Below are 18,141 nucleotides of genomic sequence, written 5' to 3'. Positions count from 1 at the left end.
AATATATGCTTAAAGCTGTACAGTTTTCACAAAGAGTGAATTTCTGTGAAATATCCACTGGCCAAAGAAATAAATACAAATGAGAAATAAGATTCAAAAATACATGGGGAATATATGTGCTTAGGTGGCAAAAGTTAACGAGCCTATTTTCTAAAACTAAATAGGGTAGAAGGAGGAAAAAACCCTGTTGTTTGCCTTCACAGCATGCACTCAGTGATACCCGTGCACAGTAGGATAGTTAGTTAGCTACCACATGCAAAGCAGAAAGCAGATGGTATGGTTAGTATAGATCACAGGAACATGAGTATCTGTGAGTGTGCATGTCTTTGTATGTTCGTGTGTAAATCAGCAAGGAGTTTGACATTGACATACTCCATCAAGTCTAGTTTATAAGGAACAAGTAGTGCAACATTCTGTGCATCTGGCAACTTAACTAGCTCTGTCAATCTGTGGATACTGCTGACATTGTACTATTAGCATCACTTCCATCTGTTTTGTTTATATAGGGCTTGATTTACTTTCACCACGTGAATCGGTAGTGGGTAGAAATGTCCAAAAGTCTCTGGTTCCAATTAAGCTTGCAGTGTATTGTGTTTCAGAGTATTATGAAAAAGGGGAGTATGTTTGCAAAGATTGTTACCTGTTTCTACAATGAGAAATATCAACATACATTGTGGAACACAGAGGCATGTTAGTAGATCATAAGAAGTTATTTCTCTGTGACACATTTAGCCCTTGTTCATTTTCCTATATTCTAAGATAAGGAAATGATTTTTGAGACAGGAGTCTGTTCTGGTAATTCATAGGCTAGTCAACCCTCTGTAGAATGCTTTTTCCTCTTTGATATGTCCTTTGTGCCACTTGATGCTTTAAATTAAACAATGTCAAAGATCTCTCTGACAGATATTGCTTCCCAGAATGACAGTAAAAAAAATTATCTCATTTTCCCTGTCTCTTCCATTACTATAAGTGCAAACTATAGGAGTGTTCTAGCTTAAAACTTCTAATTTACCTTAATTTTCTGCACTCACCACTGACTTCAACTATCTCTAAATGAATAAGGGAAATTAAACATATTGTTTAGTTTTGTAAATGGTGACAGAACATGAAAATGTGTTATTCAACTGATATCATAAGGCATACTAGATAAGTATGTCATATTAATCAACCTGGAATTTAAGCAGGTTGGATAACCTTCAATACATGTAATGGAATCTTTTTTGGCCCTGTATAGTCGAGTCTACACTTTAATATATCTTATAAAGAAACAGTCAAAATTCTATTTGGGAGAAATAATTAATTACTTACTTGGACATCTGTCAAAATGTTTTAAATGATACATATTTTCCTTAAACAGCATCCTGTACAATCCCATCTTCAAAATTATAGAATATACTTTATCAGAAATTTAGCCATGCAACAACTGTTTACTGGAAACCCATCCAAGATGAATTTGAACGTAGCTGTTATGAAAATACAATATTTTCCCATGGTATTCAGTACAATCACTAGTTCTTGTTCTCACAGGGGACTTTAATTTACAAAATGTCTTCTGGCAATACAATAAGTCAGAGACAAAACAGTTCAGGAGGTTCCTATAATACGTGAAAGATAAACCCCTGGCATAACTGGTGATGACCCAAGTAGGAAAGGTACTAGTAGGTGATTATGGACAGCTTGTGGGTGATGTGGTGATCCAAGATCCTGGGCATAGCAATGTAATAAAACGGGATTGTTTTCAGTCTCAGATAAGCAGGGAGAGAGGTCAGCAGAGCTACAGCCTTGAACTTCTGGAGGGCAGAGTACCTCAGGAGGCAGTCCTGAAGGGCCAAAGAGTCCAGGAAGAACCAGTGTGTTAAGAAGGAACAGCTGCAGGAGTAGGCCGTCCCCATGTGCCAAATGATGAGCCAGTAGGGAAGAAGACTAACCTATCTGAACCAAGAATTTTAATTGGAACTTAGGGAGAAAAGGAGAGTTAAAAAATACTTCTATATATACATTAGCAGCAAAATGATGGCTAAGTGGACTCTCCAGTCTTTATTGGATGTGACAAAAACATAGTGACAAAGGATGAGGAAAGGCTGAGTACCTAAAGTCTTCTTTGCCTCAGTCTTTGCTAGGAAGCCCAATTGTCCTGAGAGTACCCAGCTTTCTGAGAAAAAAAAAAAAAAACAAGTACAGGAAGAGAAATGAAACTTCCATAATCCAAGGAGAAATGGTCAGCAGCCTGTTACACCTCTAAGATCCGTAGAAGTCCATGTGGCCAGGTGGAATGCTCCCTGGGGTACTGAGCTGCTGAATAGATCCTAATCCAGTTGTCAGAGGATCACAAGTGCTCAGTGTTTGGGCCAGTTGTGGGCATTTATGATTGGTATGAAGGGGTCAAGTGCATCCTCAGTCAATTTGTGGATGACCCCAATGTGGGTGGGTCCATTGATCTGCTGGGGGGTAGGAAGGCTCTGCTGAGGGATCCAGAGAGGCCAGTGGTATGAGATCTCACAAGGCCAAGTGATGGTTTCTGGCTGTGGTTCACAACAAGCCCTGCAGTGCTACAGGCTGGGGCAGTGGTGGAAAGCTGCTCAGCAGGAAGGACCTGAGGTGCTGGTCAACAGGCGCTGAACGTGAGCCAGTGGGGGCCCAGGTGACCTAGAAAAGCAATGGAATCCTGGCTTGGGTCAGCAGTAGTGTGGCCAGAAGGACCAGGGCAGTGACTGTCCCCTTGTGTTGGGCACTAATGAGGTTGCATCTCAAGGGCTGGGTTCAGTTTTGGGCCTCTCACTGCAAGAAGGACATTGAGGTGCTTCAGTGAGTCCAGAGAAGGGAAATGGAGTTGGGAAAGGGTCTGGAAAACAAGTCTGGTGAGGAGCAACTGAAGGAATTAGAGTGGTTTAGCCTGAGCAAAAGAAGGTTCAGTGGTGAAATCCTCACTATCTTCAACTGCTTAAAAGGAGGATGTAGGCAGGTGAGGGTTGGTCCGTTCTGCCAAGTAATAATTGACAGGACAAGAGGTAATGGCCTCAAGTTGTGATAAGTGTGGTTTATCTGATCCAAATTTTTCATTATTTTCATGATTTCAACCACAGTAATAAACCCCTCTTGTTCACTGATTTGGTGAATTTAATAGAGTAACCTTATGTCAGAATATTCTGCTGTCTTTTCTCCCACAGGCAAATTATTATGGCATCAAGACTAGTTAGTTCAACTAAATGGATACCAGACATCTCTTTAGCCCAACAGTTCATACTCAAGATATTCTTGATGCCCTGCTATCATAGTCCAACCAAATCACCTGCAGGTAAATATCATGGCTTCCCCTCTCTGTCCTTGGAGGAAGGAAACAAAAACACCTGTTTTCTTCATATGCCAAAAAGCTTCTAAGTTTTCAAATCTTAGACACAGCTTCCCCAGAAGAATAATATCATATTTGTTGCTAAGTCAGAGTGAGCTATCATTCTTTGTCCAGTTGTTAGTGTTCAGGAACACACATAATCACAGAATATGATTATTCTGAATATGAATATTAATTAATTATTGAAGCGCTCTGAGAATCAGGGGTACAGACCCAAATCTGACTCTGACATGGCTTTCGAGCTGAATGTATTTTATATTCTATCATTATATAACTTAAATATTAATTATTAAACTTTTATTGTTCTATTGTATACATTTACCTTATTCAAGCATGAGTTTCTCGTGATCTTTCTCAAGCCCCTGACCACAGTTTCTCATGATTATTATTATGATTAAACAGTAGTTATATTTAATTACTAAACAATCATCACATCTAACAGTTATATAATTTATCATATACTAGCTACACAGGTGCAGTTCTAGCAAATATACAAGGCCAATACTTTCCCTGGGTATTTTCCCAGGGCCTACTAAGTTTAACTTTCCTTCTAACTCCCCAAATCCCCCTGATGTTAAAACCCTTTTACTATAACAGTGTTTAAAAATGTCATTGTGAAAATTATTGCAGTGGAAAAAAGAAAAAAATCCACCCTAAGACAAAGATTCACAATAGATTTTCTTAATGAAGTCCTCTTTCAGATATCAGATTTTCAGCCTGAGGTGAATGGCTATGTCATGGCTATGATAAATTTGAGATCTGACACTCAAGTTCAATATACTGACCTAAACTGGGAACAACAGGCAAAGTACAGGAAGCCTGAATTGCATAAATGTAGATATTTAAACAAGATTTTGATTTTCAAAGCACTTTAAAAAAATTCTGCTTTTGAAGGCACCAGGTCTCCTACTGGCTCAATTCCAGGCAGCGCATTTTGGTGTGACAAGATTAGGACATATTCTTCTGGTTGTCAGGTATCACTTGAGGCAAGATCCAGATTTCCTTCAGTTTCTTCATTTAGTCATTATTTCACTTCAGCTATTTACAGAAACCTTTCAGCAGGAAAGACAGCCTCTACTCTGACTATCAGAGCATAACACAGTTATTTTGTGCTCTCTCCATCACACCACCATTGATTGTACTGGGGTGGAGAGAGAAAGCAGATATTCATTGGTCTTTACTTCAAAAGCTTGTTATTGATACCTTAAGCAATGGAGGCAAAAGTTGCCATCTGCTATTTGAGAATGAATCCTGCATCCTATCTCAATAGCCATCAAAGGAATACAGTAAGGAAAAACACGTATTATATACCATTTATAGGGCCTCTCTCAGTTAGCATTAGTTTTTCCCTCTTCTCTTTCCTTGAAACATGTAATTGCAAAACAAGAATTTTTCTGCAACATTCAGGAACCTGATTTTAAAATCTACCTATGCAGGGTGTTCAGAATCAGAGTAGGATTTTGTAAGTATCTTTCTATATGTATATTTTCTATGCAGCTGACATAAGCTTTTGAAAGGATGGACAGTTGGTCATATTTTTTTTTTCTTATCTCCAATATGATACCTGAAGAGTATATTTAAATATGGGTTTCAATATGAATGAGGAAGAGGAAGCTCAAACTCCTATATAGTCCTTAGATACAGCACATAGGCAACTGCATGACGTCCCTGCTTGTAGCTGGGTTCAGTCTGTGCAATGAAACTTCAAGTACTTAACACATGTCAGGCAGAGTTTAAGTAAATCATCCTGGGATGGACTGGGACTTTGTCTCTGGACATTCGGTACATTGTTTTCTGTGTCTGGAAATATACAGCAGTTCTCATGCACTGTTTTTCACCGGCTAATCCGAAGTTACTAAATCAAAATCTTCATGTGTGGCATATAATGGGGCTGTTATTTCTTGAGTGCATCCCCATAACTACTTTGGAGCTGTGTTTTTTCCAAAGAGCACAATTATTAGCAGATAATTCACTCAAAGTCAACTGAAATACAATTTTCCCTAAACTTATTAGGAGGTAAAGGGGGATATAATTCCCTGAAAAGAAGACAGTGGTTTAGTTGGGGTATATAGGACTGCAGAAACTTTATGTTTATAAAAACATGAATAAGTTTTGCCTTTGCAATTCCACGTTTTCCATATTTAAGAAGGAACAAAATACTAGTCATCCTACATCTCTGAGTAGTAAATGACAAGAAAATTGTTTGAGGCCCATAGGTAAAAGGCAGCATAGAATCACAATAAAATTATAGAGCCATTATTGTTTTATAGTGTATTATAGACAAGATAAGTACTCATAACCTGAAGCTAGCACAGTTAATATTTCTTATAAAACTTAATAATGAGCATATGGCCAAAAAAGGAAATCAAAACAGTTTTTTTGAAAACAAAGATCTGCAGATGCACAGAATAAAGTTAATTGTAAAAAGAAATGTGGGTCCCTGTCATTTCTAAAGCACAAACTCGAGGATTCTGTTTATTCATCTGCTGTTATTTACTCCTGCTACATCAACCTGCTTTCACTCCTGTGTAAGGGTATGCCATTGCTATTGTGTCCTCTGCATGGATGTTTAGTGTAGAGAAATTCTGCAGATGAGACGTTTGGCAAATATTTGTGTTTGGTCCTGAAAATGAGGTAAAAAGAAGCCTGACACCCCTTACAATATGCAACTATAGAGAAATAGAGTGCAGCTCAGGACTGAGATCTCCAATGTGACTATTCTATTTAGTAGATTACAAACTACATCAGGCAGTGGTGGCTTAATGGCACATCATCATGACAAACAGTGTAACGTCTTTCCAAAAAGTGAAAAGACTCACCGTGATTAATGTGTGACATGATGATCATGGTTGTCCTTAAGGAAACAGCAGATGTCATCATTCATGACCTGATTCTGGCCTCCAGGGTCAAGGGGGTCTTCCCACTCTATTTTCTCCTACTACTGTATATTGAAAGAAAGTGTCAGCAGCCCTACAGTTCTGTGGGCTCTTGCTGTTTTTAGAAAGGTCTAGTATGTTTTAGCCCTTAGAAAGATACACTTTGCTTATAGTACAGACTTGATAAAGGCAGGCGGCTACTTACACCTGAAAGATGGGAAGGACACCTACACTTAAATACATAGATAAGATGGTATCTCCATGGACTTTATATTTTGATATTTACAGATATACAATGGCAGTTCCTTGCAGGCTTTTTTTTAGGTGGTATGCTCTTGCTGAAGTCTCTATAGGAGGCTGTCATTTGGGAGGGCTACAGATTGGTTTTTCCCTGTGTTTAACAGCACAATTGAAATTGTTCCATGCGTGTATGATTCTTTCACAGGAGAAAAAAATAGTTTGTTACTATGGAGTGAAGTTTCTGGAAAAGCTTTTAAAGATATGAAAAGATAACAGGTAAACGAAAGTGACAAAACATGCACCAGTTCAGATATAAAATAAGCACTTTTGAATAATGGAGTTTTCAGAACTCACATTGGAGAAAAAAGCCAGCATTCTAACCTCTGAACATGGTGTTCATCAATGAGTTTCATTGCCTGAATAGTCTAAGCCTCAACACCTATGGGACCTGATGAAATTCAGCCTTTCTAGAGAGCTGTAGATCAGTTAGGATGGAAGCTAATTTAGCTGTCAATGAGTCTTTAAGCTATATAATCTGCTTGTGTTTAACCACATGAGTGAATTTGTGAAATTTGAAATTTAAAAGAATGAATACTTGAAAAATCCACCCAAACAATATCTGGATACTCCTGATGTCATCGTGATGGATATTAAGGGTGTCTGCTACCATAGACCCAGGAGAATTCTGTTTCTAAATATATAAATATTTTTTTGAGGAATACATAAATAGATCTAGATACATGAGGGTGTACTGTATTTATACATTTACTATTCTTTATGACAGGTTTGAAAACAATATGAAATGTCTGTGGAGAGATAATTTGCATTTTTTACTCCACTGCCACAGAAAAGAGAAATAAGGAGGAAGAGAAGAAAGAAGATCCCCTCTCTAGGCTGTTCTTTCTATCTTTCTATTTTCTTTCTTAAGTCTAGATTTACTTACAATTAGGGGAAGACTAGCTTTCCCTGTAGGAATAATTCATTAGTTTACAAAACTTATGTTCAAAAGGCTCTCGATGAACAGAAATGGACACTCTTCTCTGAATATTTTCTACTTTCAAAAGTTTAATTTATGCTGTCTCTGAACCTAAATGCATCACTTTCAAATCTGGCAAAATTCCTTTCTCTGTGAAAAGGGAGCAATATTTCTCAATTTCTCTCACTTTTCTATATATTTATACATCTGTATTTATCTAATCCATTTTATAAATTTATAAAAGTTTTAAACTTTGCTACACATGTGCAGGCATTTGGACTGACTTCCTGGATGTCTGCAGTATTTGACTGCAGGAACTCTCCATTTGAAAATTGTTCTGATAGAAAATGTGTGAGTATGTGTAAGGGAAAGAAGAGAAGAGTTATTTTTAATTGTCCAAATGTGCTGGTTGATTAAAGCCAGGATGGAGCCTTAGTAATTTTAAACCATATTTTTCATTAAAAAAAAAAAAAAAAGAAAACAAAAAAAACCCCAAACAAACCCCCAAAGAAAAATGTTGAATAACTCAACAACTTTAACTATTTACTATTTAATATTAACTCAATTTTAACTATTTACATAAACATAAGCTTATATATAACTACTACCTATCTGTAATCTATCTATTGATCTATCTATCTACTTACGTACCTACTTACCTACCTAGTGTGTCTCTGATTTTCTTAAGCCTCAGGTTTCCCACAATGTAAGCAAGGTATGGTAACCATACATTAATTGAACAAAGCAATGGTGATTTTGATTATTTCTAATATGGCAAGTTGATATGGCAACTTGCCTAGTTACCTCCTAGTCTGTTGATTCATTTAATGAAAAGTGCATCCTAATTTGGAGCTGATTCTCATTTTTCTCTTCATAAATTAAGTTTATCAAATTGCCACAACCACAGATCTCATTCACTGGCATAATAACCATGACACATTTTTATTCTTAACATCTACAATTTAAAATATTATTTCCCTTTTTAATAATTTCTATGGATTTTTACTGAGGTTTGGATTTTGAAAAGACACTGGATTGCCCTACAAATATACTAAGACATCATAAAATTCTCATATTGAATTAAAATGTCTTGATTTCAAAGTTTGGTTAAAACATTAAATGTCTGTGGTATTTAGCTGAGGTTCCATTGGATTTCCTTATGAGCTCCTAAGCTTCTTGACAGTTTCTTGATCTATCTTGATTAAAGATCTAAAGTATGATCAACAGTGAGATCTGGCTGGATGTTCCTGACAACCTCTTCAATCAAAATCTCCCTTACTTGAGAGTGTCTCTGATATTCCTAATATTCTACATTACAAAACTTACAAAGATTCAAAGAGAGACACCAGGCTCATTAGAAGAGTGAACTACTAGCCACAATCCCAGCTAGAGGAATCATGCTTTGTCAGCCCATATGGCAAACACCTGAAATCTTTGACTACAGGCAAGTCAAGCGAATAAAAAACTCCCTCTATTTTATATCCCTAAACTGACAGTCCTACCCTTTGTTTTAGAAACAAGACTTCAACTTGTGAGCAATATGTGTGTCATATGAATGTGAGTTACTTCTCATCTACACCCACTCATACTTCCTTCCTAATGGCAAGTTGTTCCAAAATATCGTGTCAGCAGCCGCTTTCCTGCTGCTTCACAGGGGAACAAAAAAAAAAATCCCTTGTCCATTGGTTCATTTTACCCAGTGAATTAAACTTGTGTATTTTGCCCTTGACAAAGCTAGATCTTCTTCCTGTTTGTGAATGAAACACTCATCAGCACAATGTAATGTGACTTCATTCAGTAGTAGCAGCTACAGAAGCAGTCAAGAATAGAATTTTGGACAATCAAATGAGGACTGCAAAAATGTTTGGCTTTTGAGGTTTAGGAAGGGGATTTTTTTTTTTTTTTTTGGGAACGTTTTAATTTTGGCATTATTTCATTTCAGTTAAGTTTTCTGCACCAAATTAAATAAAAAATAGAAGAAAATATTTTGTTTGGGTTGAATAAAACATATCATTTGACCAACAGGCTGTATAATCTATTTTTAAATTTAAAGTCACTTAAAATATAATTTAGATGCTTTTTATGGAAGTTCAAAGCAAAAACCTCAGTTCTTGTTTTTTAATATGGATGAACTGAACTCCTTTAAAAATTGCTGCAAGAGAATTGCCTTCACTGGCCAAATGTAGAAAACATATACTGGAATCTCATACTGGAAAAGGTTAGCTAATTTAGCCTTTCTTATAGTCAATAACATCGCATCGTCATTCCTATTCAGACAACCTTGGAATCACATTGCTTATGTCTGAATAAAACAAGATTTATATTGTTCAAGTAATGAAGTGAAACTAATACATTAAGGGAAAAATAATTGTCATATTTATACCTTTTTCATACCCTTACAGATTTTACATACTGACCCTTTTCTGTATTTTTGTCATCCTGCATTAAAAGCTTTGAAATTCCTATATTTATAGGACAAAAAATAGCTCAATGAGTCACTGGAAAATATTCTATTTCTAAAATTAAACTATCATGTAACTGAGCTTTTGTATTCTGGATATTTATTCAAAATCGATTACAACCAACATGATGAACAAGCATAGGTAAAAATTCAAGACTATTTTCCTCAAATTAGCTTTATAATAATGTAAAAAATGTCTATAAATCCACCTTGAATAAAAGACCACAGCGTGGCCATATTCAGATATCCATGACCCTCATGACCAGAGCAATGCAGCATCTGAGCTTCTGAGGCACAGGTTCTCATTTTTGCTTGCATTACAGTTTCTCTCCTGGTGAAACTGTGAATTTTTAGCAGGCTGAAAAGCATCTACTCTGATTGACTTTTTCCTCAGATGTATTCATCACATAATTGTAATCAGAAGAAACCAATTTGTGTTGTTCCTACTGAAGTAGAGAATTTGCAGCATTGTAATTAAGAAGGCTTCATTGCTAATACACTGGGCATTTGTCTTTTCTGCAGATTTAATGACATTTTGCAGTGTGATTGAGTTCAAGATTGTGGAATACCTCTCCGAAAACTCTAGTACTTCTTTCATATAAGGGGGTGGACATGCATCTTCCTGTAGTAAAATTTCTTGTCTGTTCTCTAACACAACCCTTTTCCTAAACCACACTGTTTCAATAGGTTTTTACAGTCATCATCTCAAAAGCAAGATGCCTCATTTTCCCAAGTCACCTACTTTCAAAGCACAAACATAGTTTTCCCAGTTAAATGTAAAAGTCCCAGTTCTACAAATATCACTGACATTCAAAATTCCTTGCATCATAATTAATTATATTAAGAGTAGAAAACTCTGGCAAGTATAGAATCAGAGGAAGGAGGCGAAAAATGAATTGTGAACAATGAGGTCATTCATCTTGAACTTATTTTTGTATATTATTTTTCTATAATAACTTGTATTTCTCAAAAAGTTACTCTAAATACTAGTAAGTAATATTTGTTTAAAAAAAAATAGTCTCTGAATCTTTTTGTGACATTTTAATGGTTTTCCAATAGCATTTTAAACAGGAAATCTTGCTTGTCTGGACACAGATTTATTTCAAGTTATCAGTTTCCTTCCTCCCTAAAATGGTTAATTGTTAATGGTTAATGGTTAATGATGTTGCAAATACCCTTATTTGTGCAATGTCTTTACATGAACAGGGAGAAACTTTAGGTTTCCCTACATTTAAAGGGAGCCCAGAGGTAGCTGGATGCTGGAGCTCTTGGTTGCACTGAAAACTGTTGCCAAGAGATTTAGCTTGCTGGCAGGATCACATACCAAGAATCCAAAGGGTGACGAAAGTGTCAATCAGATAAGTCAGATCCTGCTTAGAACTCTCAATTTCTTCACACTCTGCAGGGACGTGTATGCACACAGCTGCAATAAATCTTTCTGTGTACATTTTCCTTCACATAACAATGTCCCCAGAGAAGCCGACCCATCTGAACCCAGGATATTCAGGCATATTGTCTGCTTGATATTCGTCACTCCCACATAACTGCATAATTTCTAGGTGCTAAACTCATATGTGAAGATGGAGGTATGGTGGGAGATGACACCCACTAGTAGCAGCAAGTGGTAAAATCAAAAGAGCTTTCTTTTACTTATTTTACAGTGTGATGTATTGGGGTTATGTTAAGTTATTGATTGCCTCTTCTATTTTTAGAGTTGTTGTGGTTTTTTTCTTCTGCTTCTGTGTAGCTCCTTAGTCCCTCTCCAGACAGTCTTTGTTCCTGTGACAAGGAAGTCATAGTTAAAAAAGGCAGTTGGCACAAGTGCTGATTTCCTCCCACCTCCCTCAGCCTGAAGTTAAGTTCACTATGGGTCGCCAAGGGAGTTCCAAGGAAAGGTGTTTGAGCAAAGATCAGCAGGTCTTATATGGCATTGGCTCATATTGTCATGTTTCCCTCTGGAGTTATAAGTGGTCTTCAATTTAGCAAGAAATACAGTGTGTCCCTCTTTGCAAAAATGAGACACAGAATTTATCCCACCTGTTGCTTGGTTTCAGCTTTCAAAGCTATAGCCAAAAGAAAAAAAAAAAAAAAAAAAAAAAAAAAAAAAAAAGCCAAAAGAAAAATATGTAGGCAATCTGATATTTTTTTTTTGCACTATAATTTATTTTTTTTAAATTATGTCACTGTTATTTTACTAATGCATTCTTGTCCAGAGTGTCATGGGTGTTTACAAGTGATTGAGTTAAGCAGAAATTGCAGATAATTATTCTATCTGCAATAAGCACACGAGGGATTGAAGAAATGAGGAACATTATATACAGAGGGCTAGATTTAAGAAGAAATTATTTTTGAAGTTTGAAACAGCCAGCAGCACAGAGGGAAGTAAAAGTAGGTTGTACTTTTCTAACAGCAGTGGTTATGAATTCACTACAGTTCCTAACTGTGAAATCATCTGATGTGGCATAACTCTGCTTTGTGCTCCCAAAACTCCTTGTTATATGACCTTCTGCAACCCAAAACTGTAGAACCCAAAGACCATTTTCCTTATGATTCACTATAGTGTGCAAACTCCCTGTATGTTGGTTTTGTAGACAAGGAATTCTTGTCAAAGCTTGGACTCAATTATCTTACAGGTCTTTTCTGGCCTAAATGGTTCTGTGATTATATGATCCTGAAGCACTGAGTACCTAAAAGAAGAATGTGTACAAAAGGCAGCAAAAATGGTTTTATATACCATTCTTAATATCACACATTAGATTTGCAAACCCCTCAGTCATCTTTGGGCAACTCACAGGGAATATAATCTTTTCTGCCAATAAAATCTGGGCATATTCACAATGGCCCAATTCATAATATTATTCAGCAACTGAAGATCCAATTCACGCCTCAACAAGAAAGCAGTCTGGATTTTTTCTGGTTATCTTTAATGGTCCTATATAATTAAAAGGTAGATAAACAATCTCATTTTCTCAGTATGTTAGTGATAAGAACATTCACCTACATGAACCGGGGAAAAAAGTAATAAAATTTTTAAAATATTATAGAATTGCTACTTCTCTGGATGTATTTTTCAAGAAAGGTCTGGCCCTACCACATTTTTTGAAGTGAAGGATCAAAACCAAAATTTTAATGAAAGACCACCACAAACTCATATTTCAAAAATAACTACATTCTTCCAAAGTTTCACTACTTGACATGTTCATTTTGGACGAACTCATTCCTAGGTACACATCCTTCTGATTCACATTTCATCTAGGTTAACTTCATTTTACAAGTTGTTTCTTGCCCAAGGTTATGGAAGCTGGCTATTATGAAGGTGTGAAATGAATGCAGCTCTTCCAAGCACAATCCACCTTGAGCATCATCACTGTCTCCTGCGTTGGAGCTGTGGTTACTCTAATTGCTCCAAGGCAACCTTAGTGATGATTTTGTCTTGGACTTTCAGTGTAAAGAAATCTGTTTTAAAAAGGCACAGAGAGGGCTTTAAGTATATACAGGAATTTTGAAATTTCACCTAGAAAATGATACAGCAACATGTATTTTCACTGGGAAAGGAGTACACTGCCACTAAAATTTCTTAGTAAAACAGGAAAAAAAATAGAAAAGTTCCAATGCAACAAAAAGCATTAGGATACAATAACTAGTAAGTAAGTGGTTTTAATGACATCAGTGCTGTTACTCTTCAAAATATCTGTTCTTTAAAAAAAAAAAAATCAGATTTTGAAAGACAAGAAAAAATTTTCATTTACAGTCACTCCTGTTTTGGACAAACACTGATGATCAGATACATGTATATTATACAACATGGGGGTTAACACAAGAAAACCATAGCTACAGCTTTGAAATATCTAAGAAACAAAGGTAAAAATGGAAAAACATGTTGCAGATTATCCTTATCTGCGTGGATGTGGATGTGTTTTGAAACAGTTTTACAAGAGCACTAACAAAAGACCAGATTCAAACACCAAAACACTTAGGTTCTTAACAAAGGAGGTGAGTTTCATGTATTTATATTACTTGTTTCATGCATAAATATGGTAGTTTAATTATAATTCATATATATTTCAGTTTAAAAATATTTTGACTCCTTTAAAAGTTTTCAAGGTTTTTCATTTGATTGTTCCCTACTTTCCCATGTTTGTAAACTGGCAAAAAAGCATGTAAAAATTTGAGTCAACACTTTAATAGGAAAGAACTAGCCTTTGAGCACTTCTGTCAAATGCTATAAATTCAGTTAAAGGCAGCATTAAAGGCAGCAAAACTGGCATGCTCCATGATGATGAATGAAGGCTTTGAAAAAGAAAACGAGAAGGCTATTTTCCAAGCTTTTCTCTTTCTTTTTTTACTTTTTTTTTTTTTTTTTTTTTTTAATGTGAAAATAAGAGAGGTTATATCTTTCTAGGCTATATAGGCATTTGTTGCAGTTATGATCTTGGCCATGAAATGGTTCTTGGGAAGTATTTGCATGCAAGAATGCTCACTCAGTTGCCAGTGAAATGAGAATAACTGAGCTAATATTTGATCTTTTGGTGTCCATCATGCTTCATATTTTTCATCTCTCATGCCATATCAGACCAATATGATAGAGTAAGCTGTCTGGGCACTTTTACCCTGCTATTGCAGTGCCTCTACACTTCCCCACCTGGTCCCTGGCCAACACTTTCTAGAGGTACCATAAGCAGGAATGTTTTTCAGATGTTTGTAATAGTATTATAGAACAAATTGTTAAAAAATAGCACTGGAACTGAAACATATTTTCTTCTCTAGGGAAGGAGATGACCTATCTCTCCCTGCATTGCTCTTGTAATGAGTAGATCTAATGCTGGCCAAATTCCTGTGCACTAGAAATCATTTACTCATTTCCTACTGTGATATATGGATTAGGAGGAGGAGGGCAAAAGAGGCTCAAAACTTAAAAGGATAAAAAGAAAACTTTATTAACAAAAAAATGATAAGAAAAATCATAATAAAGGTTCAGAACACTTCTCCTCCCACACCCTCCCTTCCTTCCCACTGACAAAAGAGACAAAACCTGGAACTTTCAGTCAGTTTACCACCCCTAAAATAATCTTTCTTCAGACCACCTAGGGATAGAAGCCTCTCTCGCTATGCCATAGAGACTTCTCCACAAGAAACAGTTCTCTTGTGGCTTCAACAGCAAATCAGCTGCCTGGGAAAGGAAAATCTATTGGCAGTGTGAAAAGTCCCTTTCATGCCTTGAAGCTTTCCCAAAGCTGCTTTCATGGGCAATGTTGACTTACATGTTATTTCTTTAAGGATGAGCTGTTCTATCACAAAACCAAAAGCTTTCTTCTTTTATTTCTGGGAACAGAGGTTTTTCTTCTTCTACCCTTGGGGAAAGCTTTTAATCTCTCTGATCTCTCTCTGTTCAAGCTTCTCATTGGATTACAGCTTTTCAGCATCTACACACTCCATCACGAGTGCCTCTTTCTCATGGGCTGTGAATGCTGCATTCTCCTATGCACTTCATGAATTACAGGGAAAAAGTGAAGTCTAATATATTAAAAATATATCTTCACCATAGCCTCACAAAATAATTTCAAGACTAAGGCATCTCCTCAATCCCCTCCCATCTAGAATCTCACTCCTTTACTGACCTCAGTGTCCATGTTGTTTTCTCTACATGTCTTCACCCTTTCCTTTTCCTCACTCGGGAGAGAATTGATGTTAGGTTCATCTGTTCTCAAGATTAATCAATTCAAACAGTTTTATAGAGTTCTGCAATGTTTAAAGGACAAGAGCATGTCCAGGCTCCACAATTGAGGAATCACTGTGTCTCTTGCTGCTGGTCCCTCCTGGCACCATGCAAATTGCGCTGACTGCTGGCAACACCCTTGGGCCATTCCTTCATGTGGGGTGCAGGAAGGAAGAAAAAAACTTCTGCTGCTGCTGCTGCTGTCCTTCTGTCTGCAGCATAGCTGGCTAAAAGTGGTTAAGCAAACAGAGTCCATTGTGAGTCATGCCAAGATAGCTGTAGCTGCGTGGTACTGCTGCGGTCACACCAGTTTCATGTGTGTGTTCCTGGCCATGGGGCTGCTCCTGGTCCAGGATGGTGGAAGCCACTCCTAGCCCTAGCCGCTCTTGGCCTCAGGGTTGCCCTCAGCACCAACTGTGGGGCCACTCCCAGCAGGTCCCAGAGTAAACAAAGTTCATTTGTGAGCCATGCCAAAACAGCCACAGCTGTGAGGTGCTGCCCAGCCATGTGGCACTGCCCTGGCCGTGAGGCATGGCTCCAACCACGTGGTGCTGTGTCAGATACATGGCACTAATCCTGGCCACATGGTTGCTCCTGGTGCTGGGATGGCCTCCAATGGCATGGCCATCCCACTGGGACAGGGCCTGGTGGGCTTCCTGGGGAAGGGCCAGCACCACAGCACAGTCCGGCACAGCCCAACCTGGCTGTGCAGCTGTGTGGGGCCAGGTTGGCCAGTTGCCTCTTCAAAAGCCAGAAGCCAAGAGAGCTTTCCTGAGCTTTGTTCACTTTAAAATGTGCTTTTCAACAGAGGCATGTTCAACTCTTTTAAGTCGTTTAAATGGGTGTCATTCTTCAAACCTAGCCAGCTGATTGGCTCTACCGGGTCCCCCCCAAGGAACCACCTCCCTCAACTGAAAACCAGACTTCATTAAACCCTAGCCTAACCTTGGCCCTGATGATTCCCTAACTGTAGTGCAGTTCCTGCGTACTATTCCATATCTTATTGTGACAAACACAAAAATGTATATTTTACCCTCAATTATTGTCTGTGAGGCTTTTCTCACAATAGGTCTCTGCTCTTAATAGAGGTAGAACTGCTGTATGAAAGAGGAAATAGGATATTTGTGACCCTAGTCTGTGACTCGCCTTGTTTATTTCTGTACCAAATAAAAAAATTTCCTAACTTCTTTTTACAGTCAAAGGCTCTTTATGAAATCAATTTCGCATGGGTATAAAATAATTATGAAAGAAGGAATTAGATGTGAAAAAAGTTGCCTCAAGAAATAGACCTGAATAACTGGAAGGGCATGTTGGGAGAGAGCAAGTTCTACTGTATTTTCTGCTTACTGCACTTGCACGGCTCTTCCTGAGTGACCATCTGAAGCAAAACATGGCATATTGTGTGGTACTCCATGCTTGAAATCACATAGACGATATATAACATCTTTCCAATATTTTTACAAGAATCTGAAAAACAGAAAAACAGTTAATAGCAAAACATTTTCAGTGCTAAATCCAGAACATAATTTCTTCTGATGAATAGGGAACAAAAACTACAGCTTCAGATCATACTGTCTTGTTTACATCTTTACTAGTACTTAGGAATGAATCCAAGGCACTCTTCAGTGCTCTGAGATAATACCTTAAATTAGTCTAAGCTATGATGTGATTAATCTTTTTTTTTTTATTACTTTCTTAGACAAAGAGAGTCATAGAAATGTTAGTTGTATGAAACTTCTCAAGATCACCTTGCCTCCCATTCGAAAGGGGAATATTGCTAATGTGATCAGGTCAGTGATAGATTTGCCTAGCTGAGTTTTGAAAACCTCTGAAGACAAGGGTTCCTCAGCCTGTCTGGGTCACAGCTGACCTGCAATTACCTTCTGGTGAAGACGTTTTCCTGATGTTCAATATGAAGGCTCTGACTGACCACCTGTGGCCATTGCACTATCTTATATAGCCTTGCAGTACCTAGAAGAGTTTGGTTATGGGGTCCTTGTTATTGCTCTTCATGTATTCACCAGCAGTTGTTATAATGTCCATTTGCCTCTTCTTCCTCAGATCAACCAAACACATACACCCTAGCTTTTCCTCATGCATGATGACTTATTTGGAGTCCTTGCACTGGAGCACCACAGGTTCTCCACAGTCTTCTTGAATTTGGGACACAAAACCAGATGGAGTACTCTGTAATCAAGCTGCTGGCCACACTCTTTTTAAGGTACCTCTGTATGAAATTAGTACTATTCATGACAAGGATTCTGTCAGCTCATCTTTGTTTTGGCATCATTGAAATCCTCAAGTCCCCCTCAGCTTTCAAGAGGAAGTAAGATTTGTCAGTTTGTAGGACACACAGAATAAAACCCCAAAAATTAAATAATCCAATGATATTTTCCATGAGAGTTAACATTTATCTCACTCTTACTTTAGCTCATTGATTTTCCTTCCCTCTGTATTGTGCACTGTAACTTTTTTTTTTTTTAATTTTATTTTTTTCATTCAGCAGCAATAGGATTGTTGATG

The sequence above is a fragment of the Lonchura striata genome, chromosome Z (genome assembly GCF_050655825.1).
Source record: "Lonchura striata isolate lonStrDom1 chromosome Z, ASM5065582v1, whole genome shotgun sequence".
Lineage (NCBI taxonomy): Eukaryota > Metazoa > Chordata > Aves > Passeriformes > Estrildidae > Lonchura > Lonchura striata.
The sequence above is the reverse complement of the archived record's forward strand: the minus strand, read 5'-3'. Positions refer to the sequence as shown.